This window comes from Petaurus breviceps, unplaced genomic scaffold (genome assembly GCF_028583685.1).
Source record: "Petaurus breviceps papuanus isolate PSGF00001 unplaced genomic scaffold, PetGlider_PUasm1.0 178, whole genome shotgun sequence".
Taxonomy (NCBI): domain Eukaryota; kingdom Metazoa; phylum Chordata; class Mammalia; order Diprotodontia; family Petauridae; genus Petaurus; species Petaurus breviceps.
Window position 1 is genome coordinate 15692997 of NW_027185777.1, and position 22305 is coordinate 15715301.

Consider the following 22305-nt stretch of genomic DNA (forward strand, 5'->3'; position numbering starts at 1 on the left):
TCAACCTTATTATCAATGTGTATATCCCTGGAAAGCTGTGCTGGGTGTTGGTGACATGAAGAAAGGCAAAAACACAAAAACAAGCCCCCCCTCAAGGGGCTTATATACTAATGGAGGGCTCCTTGAGAGGTGGCAACATGTAAATAAATAGGAACAATGAGATATGTGCAGTGGGTAGCATTTGATCTGAGTAGTGAAGGTAGCCAAGGATATCAAGAAGAAGGAGAAAGGAGGGAGAAAATTCTATGCATGAGGGAGAACCAGGTCAAAGGTACCACCTGGAGATGTTGCATGTGTAGGTAGATGCCATGACTAGATGGTAGGCTCAAGGAGAGGTAGGATTGTGTCTTCTATTGGACATCTTTTCTCTATAATAGGTGTTTAATAGTCATCATAGCGTAAGGGGAAAATGATGATACACATAAGAGTGTCCATGGGCAAGCTTTGCACTTGATTTAATGCCAGTAGACAGCCCCATATCTCCCTTTGGGCTCTGAACTCCACTAAGTCCTTCAGGAGACAGAAATGCTGACTTACTCTTTGATGTTAGCTCTTTTGCTTTGATGTGGCCATGCATCCATTGAGATACTGGCTGACTTTGATGTAGAAGCCAGAATTGTTTGGTCATCCACTGCCCTTTCCCCTCTCACCAGACCCACTAGGAGCCATGTACCCCACTATTCAGTGACCATGGGTCCCCCCCACACACACTGTAACCCTCACAAGCATCCTGCTTTCATCAAAGATTCCTGCACAGAGCATGCTCTGAGATATTGTTTTTCCTGGTTTGAGAACAGTCAACATGAAATTTTGATGAAACTGAGGGTATAGGTGCAGTTCCTTGACTCTTCAAGCTGATAACCCCAGTCTATTACCACTGTTTCCCTTCCCGCCTTTATGAGCTCTTGATGGACCAGTCCCAAGTTGAGAAGGCAGATAGATAGGGTGTATTTGAAGAAGATGATAGGCTTGTCCAGGTAGAACAGTACAATGTCATTGTCTGAGGAACTTTTGGTATAGTTTGGGTGTATGATAGCTTCCTATGTATGTTAAAATCCATCTCTGAATTCTCATACCAACAGATGTTGTATTTGCCAGGTCTTACTGTAAGGTATTTTGGCTATTCCATGCAGCAGGCTGCAGTCAGCACTCAGGAAGAATGAATAAGGACACCCCACACTTTAACTTTGACTTGGAGTCCAACAGTATCGCTTGCCACAGGCTGTCACCTTTGTTGCCTGGCCTCCCTACTAAGATTGAGATTTGTAATTCTTCAAAATTTGGCATTGGGTAATTCACCTTTTGTTTACCACGTGGAAAATTTGCAACAGATTTCCACTCCGTCGGGTTGTCACACTCCTGATACCCAGGGCACAGCTGCAATGAAATTACTAATTCTTGAGGTGAGCCTAACCATCATTTGCCATGGACCAGTTGGTATAGTTTACTTTGTAGCCACAAAGGCGTCCTTCCCACCCTTCTTTGCAGATGCACTGAAAGCTACCAATACCATCATTGCAGGTCCCATTATGGTAGGGATGGGGATCACACAGGTCCCCATCCATGTACTTTGACCAGTAAGCTAATGTTTCTTCCTGAGTTGTAAAAATGTCCTGGATTTCTTCCAGGTTACTCATCTCCTCACTGCTTTCCTGTTCCAGGTTGCCAGGCTTAATCTCTTCCAGGAATGATTTAGCTCACATCTGAAACCTCAAGATTTGGCTGGCTTTCTTGCAGCTAGAGAACACTGAGCTGGCATGTCGACTGAGTGAATATCAGGAGGCCACAAACACCACAAAGTTCACAAGGGGCCACATTTTGGAAGAACTGATACTGTGGCTCCAAGGGGCTGTAACCACATAAGTGACCACACCCTGGTAACCTGTGCAGATGAACTAAACCAGGCTGAAAGTAAGTGACAGACCTCGAAGCCATCGGTGAGTCAGGAGAATGTCTACACCAAGCATGTGGAGATGGTCCGCAGTGGAATGGATTGATGAGAACAGTTTGTTCCAGCAGCCATGAAGGTGGCTGAAGCAGGTCCTGGGGAGTGCTTAGAACTTGGTCAGACAAATCTCTCCAGGGCCAGATAGCAGAGAGACCAAAATATAATTTTGTTTTTTAAAAAGTGAACTCCAAAGCTTGTCCTTTAGTTTACACTTGAATATCTGGCTACCCTCTGGTTCTGGATGGGGATAACTTATTCAAAAGAAAGACAATAGGTGAAGAGGAAAGGGTAGCATTGTATATTAAGAAACTCTCCTCATGTATGGAAATCCAGGAAGCAGAGGAGGGAAAACATGACAGAGAGAATTTGGGTGAACGTCCAAGGAGAGAGAATCAGAAGTGATTCTTGGCTTTGGAGAATCCCATACACCACAGGCAGGGGAGGGAGACTGTGCAAGAAGGAGAGGGAAAGATGGTATAGAAGAGGAATTTGGAGAACAGACCACAAGCCTGGCAGAGAAACATGATATCACAGTGATAGGGAACTTCAAATTATCCATATGTCTGCTGGCATTCTGTCTCTTTTCCAAAAGCAAACTAATAACATCTTGTTTGAAACAAAGTGCTGGGCACATAGAAAACACTTAATAAATACTGTTTTACTTGATGTAGCTGATTTCAGTGATCATTTTGTCCTTTTAAAGGTGTAGGAAGCAACAAAGTGAAATTCTATCTTGGATCTGATTCTTAGTAATCAAAGGAACTTGTTTGTGCAGAAATGATGGGAATTTTGAGGGCCTGTGACCACTCTTTCCTAGAGTTCGTGATTGAGGAGGAGAAAAAAATCAGTAGTCTACTTTGTACCTTAGGTTTGGGGAAAGTTATTTTTAAAGTATTCAGAGGAAAGACAGGGAAGATGATGAAATAAAATTCTTTGGGGAAGTCAGTCTAGGGGATGAATGATAAAATTCTGAAGACCCAAAGAAAAACAATTCCAATGAAAGAGAAAAATGGGGTTTTCCTGAAAAGACTGATATGGATACACAAAGAATTTATTTTGTTTCTCTTTTCTTATAAAAGAAAAATGATCTGAACACATGAAATGAGAAAAAAAAGATAGTAACAGAGAATTACAGGAAGTAGAAAGATATATAAAGAACTGAAAATTGAGCACCTAGATATTCCTCATGAATTCAAGTCACCTGGACTGGATAAGCTATATCCCTGTGCCCTTAAAGACCCAGTAGATGTGATTGCTGAATCACCGTCTGTCATAATCAAAAGGTTATAGGAAGTGGGAGAGGGGCCACAAGACTGGAGATGGGTAAATGTTCTCTCAGTTTTCAAAAAGGAAAAGATAGCCAAGCTCGGAAACTATAAGGCCAGTGAACTTGATTTCAATTGTGGAGAAAATTCTAGAAAGGATAATTAAAGAAACGGATAGCCAACATCTAGAAATAGAAACACTGATTACAAAGAGTAAACATGGCCCCCTCAAGGGCAGGTCATAACAGACTAACCTCATTTACTTTTTAACTAGGATTTTGTCACTGACATGTAATAGTTGTATGTGCCTGGACAGGTCATTTAAATACAAAATACCCTATGAAACTCTAATTAGATGAGAGGGAATACTGTAGGTATAGTTTGCCTAGATTTTACCAAAGTTTTGATAAAAGTTCTGATTCTTTCAGAGAAGATAGAGAGATATCAGTAGATGACAATACAATCTGTTGGATTCAGAGCTGGTTGAATGGCTACTTTAATAGAATACTTGTTTAACAGTTGAATGTCAGTGACAGTCAACATTTAGTTATCCCCTCCACATTGTAGGGATTAGGAAAGAGGCACCCCCTTGATCTGGAAAATATGTGTAAATATTTTGGGTCTTCCCTTTATGCCAGAGAAGAAGTTTAAATTATTATGGTAATAAAAATTAAATATGTTGATATATAATACTATACATGTATTTATGCATTTCTGAGTTTCTAAACTTTTCTGTGTCATCATACGGGCCTTCACATGTTTGTAAAACTCCCCCAAAATTCTTAATTTAATTTCTTATGCCAACCTATGATATATAAAAACCATGATGGGGAAAGTCATGATGTGGAAGGAATAACTTTATTAAATAATAATTATGTGCCAAGCAGAATACAAAGTGCTGAGCAGGCAAGTATAATGGGGTTTCACAATACCCAGATCATCTAACAGAGACATCCATATGGGAAATGACAGAGACCTGTTTGTGGGAGAAGATTTTCTCTATTTCTTTACCATGTGGATGGGAATGGATTCCTTATACTGACTGGAATGGGCGGCATCTTTATTATTTCCAGCCTGTGATTCTCTCTCTCTGACTCTGTCTCTTTGTTTGTCTTCATTTCCCTCTCCTCACCTTTCCCCTTCCCTCCCTTTCCTCCTCTTCTTCTCTCCTCTCCCCTCCTTTTTCCTCCCCTCCCCTCCCTCTCTTCCTTCCCCTCCTCTCCTCTCCTCTCCTCTCTCCTGGACTACCACCCCAGGGACATTCAGGGGTACATGTCTTGTTCACTCAAAACACCATGTACTAACCTAGGGCTAGGGGGAATGTTCAGCTTCCTCTGATTACTGAGAAGCAATCAGTTGTTATAAATTTGTGTTTCCTTCTATTGATACATAATGTGCTTTAAGAAATTTCCACGGCAGAATATTTTGACTTATTGAACGTCTTTGCTCCTGTTTGTTGATGCTTTCCTTCTCTACTTTATCCTAAAAACCATTTTGTGTTGTAAAAGTGCTAACTTCTATAACCATAAAACAAAAATTATCCCTAAGACACGTCCGATCATGTTATGAGAGTTAGTTTGTGTCAAAATGACTTTCATAGAGTAGAATGAAGAACTCAAAAGATTTCTTTTAAAATTACAAGGTTGGTCATGTTCAAAAATGAGTCAAATATTAAATGGAGGAATTACATTGGATCAGTGCCCAGATTCTGAAAGGAGTAACTTGAAGATGATGATCAGGTTTTCTCAATGAACTTTAATCCAAATCATAGATTAACCATAATGCAGTGTCTAAAAGTAGAGCCGAGAATGAAGAGTCTAATTTTTTTTTGACATCCTTTTTCAGAGGTACAAGTATCAGCATTGTTTGATAACCTGGTAATATCTTACGTCATTTGTGTAAATGTTTGTGATGTGTTGGGGAGATTGGATAGCTCGTAGGATGTGTTCTAGTCATTCTGCCAGTTTTCCTAGCTCTGAAAATGGAGAAAACACCCACCCCTTCCTCCTCATCAGCTCATGTTTAGTGAATGAATGTCTCCTATAGGCAGGAATGTCTTCCAAGGGTGGAAGGGTCTTGCTTTGATGACTTGATTGGACAAATGTTTGCACATGTTCTGTTCCCACCCACTGGGAGAAATGTTATCTAAATAAAATGCATAATAACAGTAAGCATTATTAGCATTACCATCATCATTATCATGGTCTTCTTTTCCTAGGTGACCCAGTATTTTGCTTTTTAAGCTGGTATTTTGACTGGTATTACACATGAGTTCAATTGCCCCATAGATACAGTTCTTGCTCATTTCTTGAAAACAAAGTCTTGCCTGTCAAAACTCAGAAACGCTTTTGCATTTTTGTGTCACATAGAAGTGTGAATTGCTTGTTAGTTAATCAACAAGCACCTACTCTGTGCTAAGTACCATGCTATTCACTGGGTATACAGAGACAAAAAGGAAATTATTTGTAATTTCAAAAAAATTACATTCTATCAAAAAAAATAGGCATGATTATAAACTAAATGCAAAATATGCACAGATCAACCCAGAGTAGTCCCAGGGGGTGCCAGTATTTGGGGAAATGAGGGAAGGCCTCATGTAAGGAGGTGATACTTAAACAGAGCTTTGAAGGGAGATGGGGATCCCAAGAAGTAGAGATAAAGAGGAAGCAGACTCCAGGCGTGGGGGACAGCCAGGGAAAAGACATGAACACAGGAGATGGCATGTTGTATACTAGGGACCACAAATAGACCAGTTTGCCTGGAGAGTAGAGAGTGTGAAGGAACAGGAAGAACCTGGAAAGGTAGGCTGGAAACACATTGTGAAGGTCTTGAAATGGCAAACAGCAGTTTTTTTCTTGGAAGCCCTAGGGAGACTGTTTCTTTTTCATCAAAAAAGTGACATGGTCAGCACTGTGCTTTAGAAAAATACCGTTTGTAGACTTTATTCTGTAACATGAGAACTTAGTGTTTTTACTCATGGTTCCATGGTCTCACTTTTGCCCTCAGTTCCTGTTTCTGTGTTCTGGGTCAGTAAGACAGAATGGCCTCTTCCTGTACTTGTCTCTGATGCTGGATAATATTCTAAGAGGAGCATCAGTTAGGCGTTTTATTCCAGTAAGAACCACGGAGTTTCCCCAGGAAGCAACCAGAGTGCAGGAGCGGTTCACATTTACCTAAAGGAGAACATTGTGACAGAACAGCTTCATTAATTCTCCTTCAGATGCAAGACTGCTAATGCCGGGTTTTTATGTTCTCTTGTTAACCAGGATAGCTGCTTTCCCAGTATGCCTCCCTGAAAAGCTATTTAACCTAATGATTGTAAATAGTAATGAACAGCGTATTCAGGATAGTATCAGCATAAAGCTCATTCAGCGTGGATGTATTTGGCCCAGTCAATGTGGCTGATAGGTACTTGACCGAAGTTTAAATGTACAGAGTTAAAAATGAATGCTTTTTAGTGAAGTTACCGAGTGTATACCCTTTAAAAGACACACTGCGTCGTGTTAACTTTGTAGTATAACTTCGAAGTACTTCTAGAATTTTCTGTGATTTTTCTCATTTCAGAGAAGCACTTAATTGGAACATTGGGAGTTACTAGTTTGTTCCCTAACATGTTCCAAGTTAACAAGATTTTTACTGCAGCACAAACCAGGACTTCTTCCAAGATGCCCTTTCTTGAAGAAAGAATGGCAATAACAATAAGATGACCACAAAAAAACAAGAGTAGAGTGATCATATTATAGAGCTTGGGAGTCAATAATGGCCCATTTATTGTAATAATGGTAATAATAACATCCACCAGTTATATAGTGCCCTAGGATTCCCAACATATAATATTTCATTTGATCTTCACAACTACACTGTCAGGTACATGCTATGATTTTCCTGGTTTTATATATGAAAAACTGAGACTTGGAGATTTCAAGTGACTTGGCTGGGGTGTCTGAGGTAGTGTTTAACCTTGAGGTTTCCTGAGTCCACGTCCAGCACTTTCTCTACTGTGTCATCTACCTGCCCATTAGCAGGAGGGGCCCCACTAAGCTCTAGTCATTCTAGGAACTCTCCCCCCATTGTTGTGCAATGGAAAACACGCTGACTTTGCAGTCAGTTTGTGGGTTCAAATCTTGTCTTTGTCATTTACTCCGTGTGTTACCTTTGGGCAAGTCAATCTGTGGAACCCAGTTTCCTCATCTTTAATGAGAAAATTAGATTAGATGGGTTTGGTGACCCCTTACAGATCTCAATCTATGACCCTATGGACGTCATTCCTAAAGTCCTAAGTGACTCTGGAGTTTAGGGGGGATCACAGGCTTTAAGTCTCTCCCCTCTCTTCAGCGCAGCTTTCACAGAGCTACCAGAGTGGTCCTCCTAAAGCAATAAGTCTGGCCATCATTTCCCTATTCCTTGAGCTCTAGTGACTTCGCATTGTTTCTAGGATTAAATGCAAACTCCTTTCTTGGGCCTTTAAAACCTTTCACAGCTTGACTCTAATCCAGCTTTCCAGTGTTGCCCTTTATTCACCCTGGCCAAGTCACTTGAAATCTCTCACGTGTGGAAATCCACATTTTTACCTGTGTGATTTAAATTCATGCCCCCATGGCTAAATGCCCTTGCCCCTCACCTCTACCTCTCAGACTCTCTGATTTTCTTCAAAATTTAGCTCCAATGCCAACTCCTCCATGAGACTTTTCTGATTCCCCCTCCTGCTAATGCCCCCAAATTACCTTATATTTATTTTGTTTATATATTATACATGCCTTTATATGTACATATAATCTTCCCTTATAGACTATGAGTTCTTTGAAGTCAGGGTTTATTTAACTTTTGTCTTTGTATCCCCAGAGCCCATCATAGTACCTATCATATGCAGTTAAAACATGTTTATTAGTTGATTAAGACTGTCTCATTATCTCTTTCATTAGTCTATAGTACTTAGTACAGTGTAGTATATACATAGAAGGAATTTTTAAAAATATTGACTGGCAAACAGAGGGCTCCCAAACATAAGTTCAAGTTTTTGCAATGCATGATAACTGATATTAGATTTTCTTTGCTGATAGGCCCAGAAGATTGCACGTTTGCTAACAAATAGCTAGCATGCATGCATTAGGTGCTTAGTATGCAGCAAGCAGTACCAATATCTAGGGTCATTTGGCACAGTGGATCAAGAGCTGGCTCAGAATCCCAGGGCCACCAAGGATCAGATCTGTGCTCTGACACATATTGGCTCTGTGACCCTGAGCCCAGAGGGCCTGTGATCCTGTCAGTATCCAAGGAAGCTTCTTCCCCTGGTTTGAAGTTGCAAACAAGCATTGGTCCGTAGAGTTCCTTGCCTGGAGTTTCCTGCCCGATGAAATCACTGTTTCAGTCCCTATCTAAAAAGCACAAATTTTGCTGTGGGATAAAGATTCTGTCCTATCATCCCTGCTTGTGTGGAGGAGCATCTGCCTGTTGGGAGATGACTGCACAAACTCATTAGAATTCCTGTTCAGAAGGCTCCTTTCAAAAGAGGCCTACTTAGCAGATAATACATTTTCAGTCTTGCTCCACTCCTCCTCCTAACGTTTTGCTGTTCACAAAGTTTCATGACTAAATGTGCAAACTAACTTGCAAGGTAAGTCATTGATATAGGCCCTTATTTCTTACTAAGATGAATGGAAATCCCAAGAGACAGAGTTTCTGAGTAATTAATAATCAGTTTATTAACTAGGTTAACAAATAATGAAATTGATGGTCAGTGGTCTCTTGGTAACAAAAGACAAAACCATGGAGATCCCTGGATGCTTAAATACCTTTGGAAAAGGAGGAGCCTCAAAAGGTGAGTCCTGATTGGTGAACAATTAAAGAGGGGTAGACTCATTTAATTAACAGTTAATGAGAAGGTGGGCTAAGTGTTCCACCGGCTCCACCTGCTGAGAATGTGGTTTGATCATAAGACTCAACCCCCTCCAGCAATTGGGCAAAGGAATCCATCTCTATCCAGATTACTCTGGTTGGTTTTCTCTTTCATAAACTGGGTCACCCTCAATTCTAATGGAAGTTTCCAAGGACAGGGACTTATTTCCTAGGGCAAGAACTGGCCTATACTGGATTCTCTTTGTAAAGTCTTCTCATTGGGTAGGGTCTCTCCCAAGATTAAGAAGCACATAACCAGAGGATTTGGGCAATCTCATCTTTCAACAGTGTCCTTCAGATACTAGCTGAATGACCTATGAGGACTGGTTCCTGAATGAGGCAATAAAAAGGAAAAAAACCTAATCTTCGTTTAATAATTGGTTAATATAAGAGAAAAATAATTAGTTCTCTCCTGGGTTTGCAAGGAAGAAAGAGAGTAAATGAGAGGAGGGATTCCTTACCCTAACCCATGCCCACCATCGACTCTGAAGGGGGAATCAGGAGGGTGTCTGGTCAAACAGAAGTATTTGAAAGCAAGCATGAATGCAGACACTACTCCACACACTTGGATGTGGACCTTGGTTAAATTCTAATGAGGACCTTTGCTCAAAGAGTCATAGTAACTGAATTTCAGACCTAGAAGGAAGATGTCACAGATTCCAACCCAGTCATTTTACATTTGAACAAACTTAAACCCCAGAAGATGAATTAACTCACTCAAAGTCATATGAGTTAAGTAATGAGACAAGAACTCAGGTGTGTGGTCTCCCAGTCCAATGCCTTTTGCCTAATACCTTGCTATATTAATAGCTAATTTTACCATACTCAAGAAGTCAAATACAGCTTGGCCAACAACCATTCATTAAGCATTTAGTATGCGCCAAGCATTATTGACCTCTGGGTATTGAGAGGTGGTTTTGGCACGGTGGATAGAAAGCTAGCCTCAGAGCCCCAAGACCACCTGGATTCAGGTACCTCCTCTAACATATATTGACTATATGACCCTGGGCAAGTTACTTAAAATCTATTAACCACTACTAAAAGCTACTTAGAATATTTTTTTTTATTTAAGGGACTTTTGAGTCCTCTTCCAAATGTGTGTTCTTTATAGTCTAGGAACCACTCAGGGTAAACAATCATGTTTGGGGCATTCGAGGAACTAGGTGAAGGGTAGATATTGGGAGAATGGGAATATTTAGGGAAAAAAATAAAGCTCAATTTTTTTTATCATGCTCTAATTATCTTCCTTTTCCAGTCTCTTGTCTTTTTTTTTGGTTTTCATCTGTCATCACTACAAATTCGGTGACATATAACTTTTATTCATATAATATGTACAAAAGCATAATTATATGTGGCATAGTATGAACATAGGAGAATTCAAATTGTTTCTTTGTCTCTTGTGTCTCCTTACTTGCCTGAATAATATACAAATGCTGGTTTCTAAATTGGAAGAATGAACCAGTCTTGTAGAGTTGTCCACCAAATTTTGCTTTAGCTCTCAAAAGTTTGCATTGGGCTCATGAGTGTTTCCCAATGTCCTCCTTTCTCTTCCCAAGCAGTCCATACCTCCCTTGCAGTGCTTTGTCTACAGAGAATTTGGTCATTTATCCTATTCTATAGCATACTTGTAGTTTAACTGTGAAGATTCAAAACTACTCAAGTTGGGGACAGAAAGAACAGGCAAGATCATTTGTCTATGGATTCCTATCTGACTTTTTAATTTTGAGTAAACTTTTATTTTAAAAGATGTATTCAATAATACATGCCAGCTAAACTTAGTTCACAGGTCACATGGTCCATGAACTGGGCAAAAATATTTTGCCTTTCTTCTTTTGATGGTATGGATTAAGCTCTTTTGGAGAGTGTATAATTTCAAATATACAGAGCTACCTAGGGGCAAATCTGTTATAACACATCCATGTCACTAAGATCTTTGGGAAGGGATTTGTTCCCCACCCCCAGTTCTATTGATTTATGTTGATAAAGACTTCAAAATGAGTTTCAATTCATTTTTAAAGCCAGACTTGTAATTTACTCCAGTGTCTGCTCTGAACTTTATAATCTTAAGAGAGTTATCTAGAACTTGCCTGGAGTCACATAGCCAGTGTGTCAGAGACAAAATTGGAGGTTCAGACTTCTTTTTAACTCAGAGATGCACTTTCCATTTACTCTGAGTCCAAAGGAAATGCCTCAGCATATTGCTAAACTAGTTAGTGTTAGCCCTGGTAGGATTATGAAGCTTACAGAATCCTAGTAGGATTTGGACGGATTTCCTGAACCATCATTCACCAGGCACAGTACAGTTTTATAAAAATTTTCTAGATAGAACTTATTGAAGTCTACCTAATCTCTTGAAAACCTATAGTGAAGGGAAATCCGCCAACTTTCTCAAGGATCCATTCATCACATAGCCTAACTGATATTTAATAATTGCTTGTTGATTCACTGACCAACCTTAGCATCTTATATTTACAAATTCAGGGCAAAAACTCTTTGCCCTTTCCATATTGGTCATGGTGAGGAGGAAATGCATCTCCTTTGGAGGAGGATGCTCAAAAAGTCTACACAGTGTGTCTACCCACGTGCTGTGACATAGTTTCCAAATTTTTCATTTTCCTCCAGAACATGTTTTAGCAAAAGTTCCCTTTGTAATTCCGCCTTCTCTATGTGTGTCTTAGAATCTAAAGGTGGAGGTTCATGGGATCATAGACCTAGAACTGTGAGGCACCTTAAAAGTTATTTCATTCCAATCACATAATTTTGCAGCTGCTTAGGGCCAGTAGCTTAAAAGAGTGATGAACTGAACCCTAGGGAGGGTACATGACTTATCTGAGGTCACACAGGTAGTAAGTGGCAGAGCTGAGATCGATACAGAATCTAATGAGTTGCAGTAAGAAGTTTGGTATTTTTTCTTTTGTATCACACTGCCTCCCTTGATTAATTATTATATTATGGTGTAGTTAAAAAAACTAGAGGTTAGACTACCTTAGTTTTAGCTCCACCTCTTTACTATTTATATGACTTTAATCTCTCTAGACAACAGTTTCATCACTTTTAATTTTTTTTTTGATGGGTAGATCACTTTTATCTTTTGGGTTCCCTTTGGATCTAAATTTCTATGTTCTCTGATTTCTTAGTTTAAGCAAATGCCTCTTTCAAGCCACCCACCTGCCTTAAGTAGTTATTTGAATAGATATTGCACTTAGACTGTTCTTCTCACTACCAATTTTCTCAGAAATGGCATGTTTACAATCTCCAGTAATCATGACTTAGTTTGCTACCATGACCTGACTTTCTTTTTCATCTCTAGATGGAATTTTGATACTATGTTCAGAAATGACAGAAGGAACTTTGTTCAAAGTGATATCATAAGAAAAGGCTTGTACTTTAGGTTGGCCTAAACTTGTTCCATACAATAGATAAAGGAATGAGGAAATGATAACCTTTAATCATTGAATGTAAATAATGACAAAATTATGAAGCATCTTTTAATAAAAGATTTCATATGGAAAGAATACTTCTATACTAAAATGATGTGTAATTTGATCCAGGTAGGGTACAGATTGAAACTGCTATATAATTTAGTAAGTGGTCTTCTAGAGCAGGTGTAGGGAAACTGTGGCCTTGAGGCCACACATGCCTTTCTAGGTCCTTGGGTGCTGCCTTTTGACTGAGTCTAAGTTTTACAGAACAAATTCTTTTATTAAGGGGATTTGTTTTGTAAAGTTTGAATTCGAAGGACTGAAGGACTTGAGGACCTAAAGAGCCACATGTGGCCTGGAGGTCAGATTCCACACCCCTGTTCTAGAGTCATTAAAGCCCTCTCCCTTCCCCCCCTCCCCACCCCAGTCATCTGATGACTAACATGGTGTTGAATAAAAGCATATTTTCCAATTATCAAAGCTTAGATTTCCTGGTTACGATTGTCCTCTTAAGGGCCCACTTGTGGATTATTAATGGGAAAAGAAGGATTCGGCCCAGGAACACCCTCATTGTGGGTTTATGAAAGCTACATCCAAGTACAAGAAATGCTTCAAGTCAGAAGCTATTCAAAACCACAACCCATTCAATTTTTTTAAACTAGATCAAACCAGAGGGCACATTAACTTAAATACAAAGCATTTCATTAAAGAGAATAGAAATGTGAATAACAAGGAAAATCCCCCATTACACCAGAGTATACTCTCCCACAAGCTGTGGTTCCATCAGTAAGTGGAGGGAGAGGCAAACACAAGATAGGGGAAACACACTGAGAATACAAGTAGCCTGAAAAGGTCCTAGGGCAGCATCCCAGTTGGAATACCTCTTTACCTGTGAAGTTGCCACTTGTAACTGCCCTAAAGAGTAACCAGTAATAGTGGCTGGTCTTCTCTCTCTGCCTCACATTCATTCTAGCATTTTTCTGTTATTACTTATTTAACCCTATCTCCATAGATGAGTGGTTCTAGTTCTTCTGTGTGCCTATCTCATAGTCTCGGTGCCATTTCAGCTCTTTGGTGAACATTATCTCATCTAGTCTCAGGACTACTTCAGTTCTTTTGTGAGTCAGACCCATAGCCAGCTCTATACAGTGAAAGTCCCTTAGAGCATATTTGTATTTACTCTTCTTTCCCTCATCCCTAACTAATATTTGGGTTGGAGTAAGTAAATTCCTTTCAGCTCCCATTATAACACCTGAAAGATAAGATTAAGACTATGCAGAGTACCTTGGAGCTTTGTTTTAACAAGGCTGGAGGGAGCAGGTTGGAGTTGCTGAACTTTGTCCTGCATTCCTGCAGTTGTACCCAAATGCTGCTCTCCAGAGATTCATAGCAAAAGAGGAAAGAAAATAAAATTGATTCATAGTCATTTTTCAATATCTTAATATTTAATAGTATTATTTTGTTCTTCCAGTAGCCTCTTTAATAATTGACAGCATTCTGTCATTTAAATATTGCTATATATATATTTGCTTTTTCTTTTTTGGAGGGGGTAGGCAGGGCAATTGGGATTAAGTGACTTGCCCAAGGTCACATGGCTAATAAGTGTTAAATGTCTGAGGCTGGATTTAAACTCAGATCCTCCTGACTCTAGGGCCAGTGCTCTCTGTTCACTGTGCCACCTAGCTGCTCTGATACTGCTTTACATTAATAAAGATTCCACTGGAATATTTTATTTTATAAGTTCAGAATTGTAGGAGGTAGTCAAATAAACATTCTTTTTAAAAAAATAAGCGTGCATTTTCCAATTTGTTATTGATATTGTGAAGGAAACCATTGTTTTATGATCATTATGAACTACCACTTCTAAATATTGTTCAAAATAATTTTATTTCTTTTAGTCAGGGTGAACATACAATTTGAAAAATGGCAGGATCACTTGTTTGATAATAAAACTAGAATATGTAAGAATCTCTCAGATTTATGTGTTAGAAGAACCCAGCAGTCATTACAGAACACTGTCAAGCTGCCCAAATTTAAATTCAATGTGTTGTAGAAGGTTTATACAGTAAGAAATGACCTTTCAATCTGAGTATTTGTTTTCTAAAGTGACTGGTGAAGCAATACATAAAGCAAAAAAATAACTCCCTACAAAGCCTTCTTTTTGGTATGTGCCCTGGACATAAATTTATGTGACCTGATATCCTTCAAGTGTATTTATTTAGCACCTTAATTATGAGTAAAACGTTTGCTAAATGGAACCACTTTGTTTTTTTTTAAAAAAATGTAGTTCTTTCTGTGTAACAAAGAATCTTTTTAATCCTATTTTGAAATAGCTAATGGTAGAATCATCAAATGTTAGAGCATTGAGTCTCATTGTTCTAAACCTTATAATTTTTATTTTACAGTATCTTTGGCGATCCCCACCCAGGGCTCCTCCACCTACCATCTCAAAGTATACATTGTCATTTTTCCCAGTGCTTTATGCTAGTACTTTGGTTATTTACTTAGTAATTAGAAGAAATGTGGCAGGACATGGAAAAAGTACTTGATGGGCTAGCAGAAGACCTGGGTTCCAGGGCTCATTTGTGTAATTTGGCCAAGTCACTTTTTAATCTCTCTTGGCCTAGATTTCTGTATCTATTAAAAGTAAGTCCCTTCCTATCTCTACCATATTGTGAGCTAGGAAGTATCCATGGCATCATGTAATCTAGCTACTCCTCCTCCTAATGCCTTCCTTTATAGAAGTCAGAAATTGAACTTTTTGACCCATTCTCTTCTGCATCTTCTGCTCTGCCTGGTTTCGGCTTTACAAACAAGATATCCATTGTCCCTCCCTGCCTCCCTTCCCCATTTCCCCTTTTCTGCCTCCTTTCATGTGTTGTTTCCCTCCCCATGAATTGCTTTCTCCATTGCACTGATCTACTTAAAACTAAGGCCTAAATTGAGTTTTGGATGGCTTTCTCATTTTTAGATATTGTTCTAATAGATTCAGGTGACTACTGGGGAATTAACTTTTGTTTTTTATGCTCACTCCACGTGATGACTTTTAATTAAATGATCTACAAATGACTTTTTTATGATAGCATTTTGATATGATTTGTTCAGATTGTTCTTGTATCTCTACTTGCAGAAGCCAGCTTTAGTGAAAACATTTATTCTCACAGACTAATTGCCATTTGAAGTCCTTGGTAATCATCCATATCAGGTTAAAGGAGAGTGAGGGAGATAGAGAAAATAAGACATGGCATCCAAAATTCAAATTATGCTACTTCATCTTTGAAAATGACAGTCTCTTATTTCTAAAGAAGCTGGATGACTAGTTAACCACTGCCCCCCACCCCCACCCCAGGCAATTTAAACTTTAGGCTAATGTTGAGCATTAGCTAACCAAAGAACTCACTGACATTAAAAGGATCATCTACAGGGCAAGGTGAAAGATTCTTGCTAAATTTCTCTAGGGTATTAAGGGCTAAATGGACTTTCAGTCAGCATAAAAATGCCAAGGCCTTCCTGTCTCTGTCATTCTTAATGAAACCTTTACCATGGAATAAGCAGTAAAAACTGCATACTCTCTCTTGTTTATTTTGATTTTCATGTGAATTTATTAGAGAAGGGATGAGAATTTCCTCTTACTCAGCTTTTAGGTTACCAGAGAACATAAAAGTCTTGTGTCTTCTCCCAACATTTGTGAACTTTGTTTTTGAATTCTTGGTAGATGCCCTATGGAGAAGAAGTGTTAAGTTGCTATTGGGAATAACAATGATTTGAGTTTTTATGTAGCACATTCCATCTAAGGAAGAAAAAAAAAACACTTCACACTTCTTATTTATTAACACAAACTTCCTGGTGAATTAAGTAGTTACATAAAGGAAAGAATTTCTTCTGGATTTTTTCCCCCATCTTCATGAGAAAATTACTTTCAAAGATAGGAAATTATTGGCTGAGGTCACACAGATTGTGAAAGAGTTAAGACAGGACTGCAGATTCTTTTAAAATAGAATGTTATTTCACTAAAATATGTTGACACTCTTGTTTTGGCATGGAACATGAAGATAAGAAAAAATATAGTTCAATGCAGTGATTGTACTTAGCACAAAGGGAAATCAAGGTTTGCCAATTACTAATTTGGGGGTTAGGTTGCACATTGTAAACTGCACCAAATTATTCTAATAAATTGAGTAACCTGTCTGACTATTCTCTATCTCCTACCCACTTTGGATTATGGACAGTCTAATCTGGCAAACAACTTCAAATGCTTTACAGAATACAATCTCTGTATCTATATCTGACTTTGTCCTTTGTAGACATACTGATAAACCATCCCTTTGATGTCAAAATAATAAGTACTATTTAAGAAGTCACAGATTGGATTTTAATCCATTATACAAGGTGTCCCAAAAGTCTTAGTGCAGCCCTAAACTTTAAAGCTTAAAATTTCACTAAGACTTTTGGGACATGTGCATTTCTTGTTTTAGCACTTAGCAGAGTGCCTAGTACACAGTTGACCCTTAAAAAATGTTTATTGATTGAGTTCTTATCTCGCAAAGAGCCGTTAATCCATCAGTGAGATAAATTGTTTAGTCATGTCCAACTTTATGATACCATTTGGGGTTTTCTTGACAGAAATACTAAAGTGGTTTGCCATTTCCTTCTCCAGCTCATATTACAGATGAGGAGACTGAGGCAGACAGAGTTAAGTGACTTGCCTGGGATCATACAGCTAGTCGGTGTCTGAGGCTGGATTTGAGCTCAGGTCTTCCTAACTCTAGGTACAGAGCTCTCTCCACAGGGCCATCTAGCTGCAAGACCATAAATAATGCTAAGGGGAGGTATGGGTTCATCTTACCTGCTCCTACCCCTCTGCCTTTGTTCACGCCGTCATAGGGCAATAGATTTAGAGCTAGAAAGGTCCTAAGAGGTACAACAACCCCATTTTACAAATGAGGTAACTAGAGCATACAGAGGTTAAATGACTTGCACAACTAGAACGTATCTGAATTGATATTTGAACCAGGTCTTCCTGCCTTAAGTCTAGCATTCTATGCAGTACACCATGCTATCTCTAATGATTCCAGTGTATGTACCACTTCCCATGCTACCCCCCCCCCCACACACAAACCCACTTGGTTTTTTAAGGTTCTACCCCCCCCCCCTTCCCCAAGACCAAATCATTTATCAAGCTACACCTTTCTCTCCTCAAATCTTGTGTTACTTCACATTTTCTTTTCTCCCCTACTAGACAGTGAGCCTCTTGAGGGCAGTGCCCATTTATGATCAGCACCTAGGACAGTTCCTCGCTTGGAGTAGGTGTATCATAAATGTTAATTCCAAGGACCCTAGATCTACAGCTGCAAGGGACCATTCATTTTACACACAAGAAAGCTGAGGCCTCAGCAGGTTTTGGGATTTGATCAGTTTCACAGTGATAGTAAGTTTCAGAGCTGGGATTCCAACCAAGGTCTTCTTGAATGAGTTATTGCAAAGAATACATATGTCATTAATAAGAAATGACCAGCTTCAGTTAGAAATGCTGAACTACATGTATGTATAAATAAACCTTACCAAGATATCAATAAGTGGCCACGTTTATTAGATGTTATTTTTAATGAAATTCAGTATTGATGAAAGGAACTAATTTTAAAAGAAATAAGTGATGTTTTCCTATTAGCAAGTAAAATGAGGCAGGAAGAACCATTTATGAGGCTTGCAAATATCTTTATGCATAGTTGCCTTTTGTTATAACATATTAATTAAGTGAGTTTATTGACCTAATAGTTTTCAGGCTAATAATAATATGCTTTCTGATCATTAAAAGCTAATTTGTAGAAATAACGAATAGATGATTCTTTGTAGCACTGAGTGTCTAGCTTACAAAATTATCATTGCTGAATAAGGGCTTCCATTATTAGATAGAAATCATTTTAATGTAAAGATATATTGCTTCTATAAATTCACATGATACTTTATAGACAACTTACCTTCTAAACTCTACCCTAAAAAATGGCCAAAAATGGGGAAATGGATTGGCTTCTGGTAGTTGTGTTTTAAACTGCAATTACCAGATACCTATTAGAATGGAAGCTTCTTGAGGGCAGGGGCTATTTTCTCCTTTCTTTGTATAGTCAGAACTTAGAATGCTTGACATGTAGTAGGCACTTAATAAGTGCTTGTTGACTGACTGAAGTAAATCTAAATTCCAACCAGATTGACAAATTCAAAGATCCAGTTGAGACTTAGACTATACTGAATAATTTCAATAGGAAGGTATTTTCTTTCATCAGTCAAGAATTGAATAGGTTTTCCCCTTTTATCCAGAAGCTGACTGCTGGACAGACCTGACCCAAGCACATTTATGATAGATTTACAACTTTATATTCAGTTGACCTCTTGTGAAATTTTCTCTCAGATTGTAATATGAAATACATCTGTACCACATTCAGACTGGGGAAAATATCAATAGTTATGAAATATTTCATGGATTTCATTTTAAAAAATGATTTTACTAGACTTGAAGTAAATAGAAAATCTCTTTTTGAGTGACCACCATGAAATATCTCCAGCTTTGCAAGCTGAGCCACTAGAGGGCAAATGAAATATTTAAGCAGCATTGGGTCAGGAGAGGAGTAGATAGTACTTAAGAACAGAAACATACCTTACCCTATGCAATAGATGAGGTTCCTGAAAAGTTGCTTGTAAATTGATTCCTTTTGAGCCAACCTATATTTTAACTGCCCTATGAGAGAGCTTTCTATTTAAAGGAACCTGGAGTGAATACTTTTGGAAAAGTGAAGAATTATTTTGGATTGTAAATGGTTATCTTTGATATGTCTGTTTTACAAGTTAGGGTTATGTTATATCAGAGTTTCTTAAAATGGGATTCACCAAGATATAATTGCTATTAAAAGAATGCCATGTCCTCAAAGAATGTGTCTCATTGCAGACTATTAGCCAACTAACTGCCCTGTAATTCCCATTAGCGTGTTTTCATGCAGCTTGACTTGCCTCTTCCAAGTGAATACACTTGACCCAAGCCATCTTTGTCAAATTCTTGCCTTGAGCCCAGTTTCTGCTTGACTATAGTCAGTACTCTTTCATCAAACCAATGACTCGGTCACTCTTTCATGGTGATTTTCTGATGGAATTGGATACCATCACCATACATCCAGGGAAAGGTCTGTAGGAAGAAAACACTAATAATCAGGGGCGTCTAGAAGGGCTTTTTAGGTAAGAGGTTGCACCTGCGCTAAGCTTTGAATAAAGGAGGCAGAGGTAATGATTGTTAAATCATGTGTCTTTTTTGTACAATGATGTCTAATGAGCTCTTGGTACTTTGCTCTTTCTCTCTGCTGCTGATCTATCCAGTCCATTCCATCATACACTCAGTAGCTGTTGTCAAGCACAAACCACATTTTCCAGTTGGAGGCTCAACCTGACACAGGCAATTTAATCTTCAGTTTGTAAAAGCCCCAACTAAATGAGAGACTGACGTTTACATTTTGACCTTTTTTCTCTTTTCAGGTCAAACAAAGTTAAGCCAATTTTAATATTCATTCGTTAGATGAATTTTAGGATAGGGATAGTGGCAGGACTTGTGAGACGTAAGAAAAGAGCAGGTTCTAAGAAATACTAAATGCCCCTCCTGGCTTTTTAGCAAAATAGGCAGTTTCCAGAAGAGCAAGCTCCACCTACAAAAGAAGGTTGAAGCTTTCTTTTGAACTTGAAGGCTTAGACAGCAGTTTAGAACAGGGCTTCTTAAACTTTTCCCACTCATGGCCCTTTTGCATGTTTTGGTACCATTAGTTGACATTGCAAGGCCTGAGGGCATGTGCAGTGCAAAGTGCTTATGTTTTGTGTTCAGAACTAAGGCTGCAGTTAAATCAAGTGATGCCAGAAAATGCTGCCAGAAACACCTTGGATTCTTTATTCATTTGGTTTTGAATTAATTTTTTTCATTGCATGTTAAGAAATCTTTTACTGCTGTCGCAACCCACAGTTTAAAAGGTGCTGATTTAGAGCATTGGGAGGTTAAATGATTTGCCTAGGGCCATACAGTCAATATGTCAAAAGCAGACCTTGAACCCAGGTGTTCCTAGCTCTGAGCCCAGATCCTATCCACTACAACATGACACACATAAGATAAGGCATTTTAATCATTTAAAAGTTAACAAAAATGTACACATTTGAGTTATTGGACTTTAAGGTTTTAAAAAATTCTTTCCACAGAGAGCTGTGGAATTTTAGAATTTCTTAGATTCTTAGTTCCCTCTAAAATCACTGGCTTACATAAAGAAGGAAGGCATAAATTACTGTATTGTCCTCTCTCCACTTAGTAATTTTTTCTCTGAATGAGGTTGTGTTATATGGATGTTCAAATTTGTCAATTTCTCTCCAACATCTACTTCCACTAACCATGACATATCTGGGAGTATTATACCAATACCTTTGAAAAGGGTTATTTTTAAGGTGAAGATAATTCAAACAATAACTTTACTTGTCAGGGTAAATTGAGTTTTAAAGAGTCTAACTCTGACTGTCCTTTGTCTAGGACAGTGTAATGGTTCTGATTGTAGCTGTGATCAAATTTTTACTAAAAAAACAAAACAAAAACAAAAAACAAAAAAAAACTGGGTTTTTTGGTCAGGCCTCTGATAGAAGGGGGGAAAGAGAGTTGTTAGGAATCTTTATTTGGTTGACCAAAAATATCCCATAGGTGACATCTGATTACTAATAAAGGGCAATTTATTCCAGTTGGAGGTGTTCTGTTTGGGGAATTAAATCTCTGAGTCACTACAAATATTTTATATGTTTCAGTTTTTTCTATGAGTCACTTGAAATATTTGACACATTTTGTTTCCTTCTGTGAAATTTCAGAATACATTTTAAATGGAATAATAAGAAATGCTGAAATAAACAAAAGTGAACTTTTTGGAAAGTGAACTGTTACTTAATTATTTTTTTCTAAACCTAATTTAGGTCATTGTGATTGTGAAATAAAATGAAATGCCTAACTAATCACCCAAGGTGATTAGAAATGCCTTTTTTTTCTAGATTTTCTCAAACTTTGTGGGAACAAGAGTGGTGAGAAACATCTAGACACCTAATTCACCAATTTCCTAGGGAGTACAAATGGCTTTTCTGATTCTGACCTCCTCTAAAGTGAAATATCTCTAATTGCGGGTGGCTAGGTGGCGCAGTGAGTAGAGCACCAGCCCCGGATTCAGGAGGACTGGATTTCGGTTCTGGCCTCAGACACTTAACACCCACACAAAAAAAAACTAGCCATGTAACCTTGGGCGAGTTACTTAACCCCAATTGCCCTCCAAAAAAAAAAGAAAAGAAAAAAGAAATATCTCTCATCTGCTCTGGAATTTGTAGATTTTTTGCTCTTCTGTCCCACCCTACAGTGTTTAAAAGGGCTGGCTGGGTGAGAGTGGAAATGTTATGTGGCCCAGAATAAGATGAAGATAAACCCAGGGGCTTGAGGACATAGTAGCATATCTTCTCAAAGGCTCTTGGAGCAGCAAAAAGACCATTCATTACCAATGGAAAGGTCGAGTAGAGCAAGTTCCAAGTCATATTAAATGCCCCTCCTGACTGTAGGCAAAATGAATTTTTAAGTGTTCTTTCCCTTTTGAAGCTTGAAATGAGGATTCTAATCAGTTCAATTCAACAAATATTTTTTAAACTGACTGCTAGGTGCAGGGCACTGTGCTAAGTACTGTGGGAAATTGATCTCCAAGAGGATACAATCTAAATGGAGAATATTGCATACATA

General features: G+C 38.5%; 1 pseudogene; it reads right to left on the minus strand.

The window, feature by feature from the left end:
* Positions 1 to 391: 391 nt before the first annotated feature.
* Positions 392 to 22305, minus strand: part of LOC138159828 (vitamin K-dependent protein C pseudogene) — a 119990-nt pseudogene continuing 98076 nt past the window's right edge.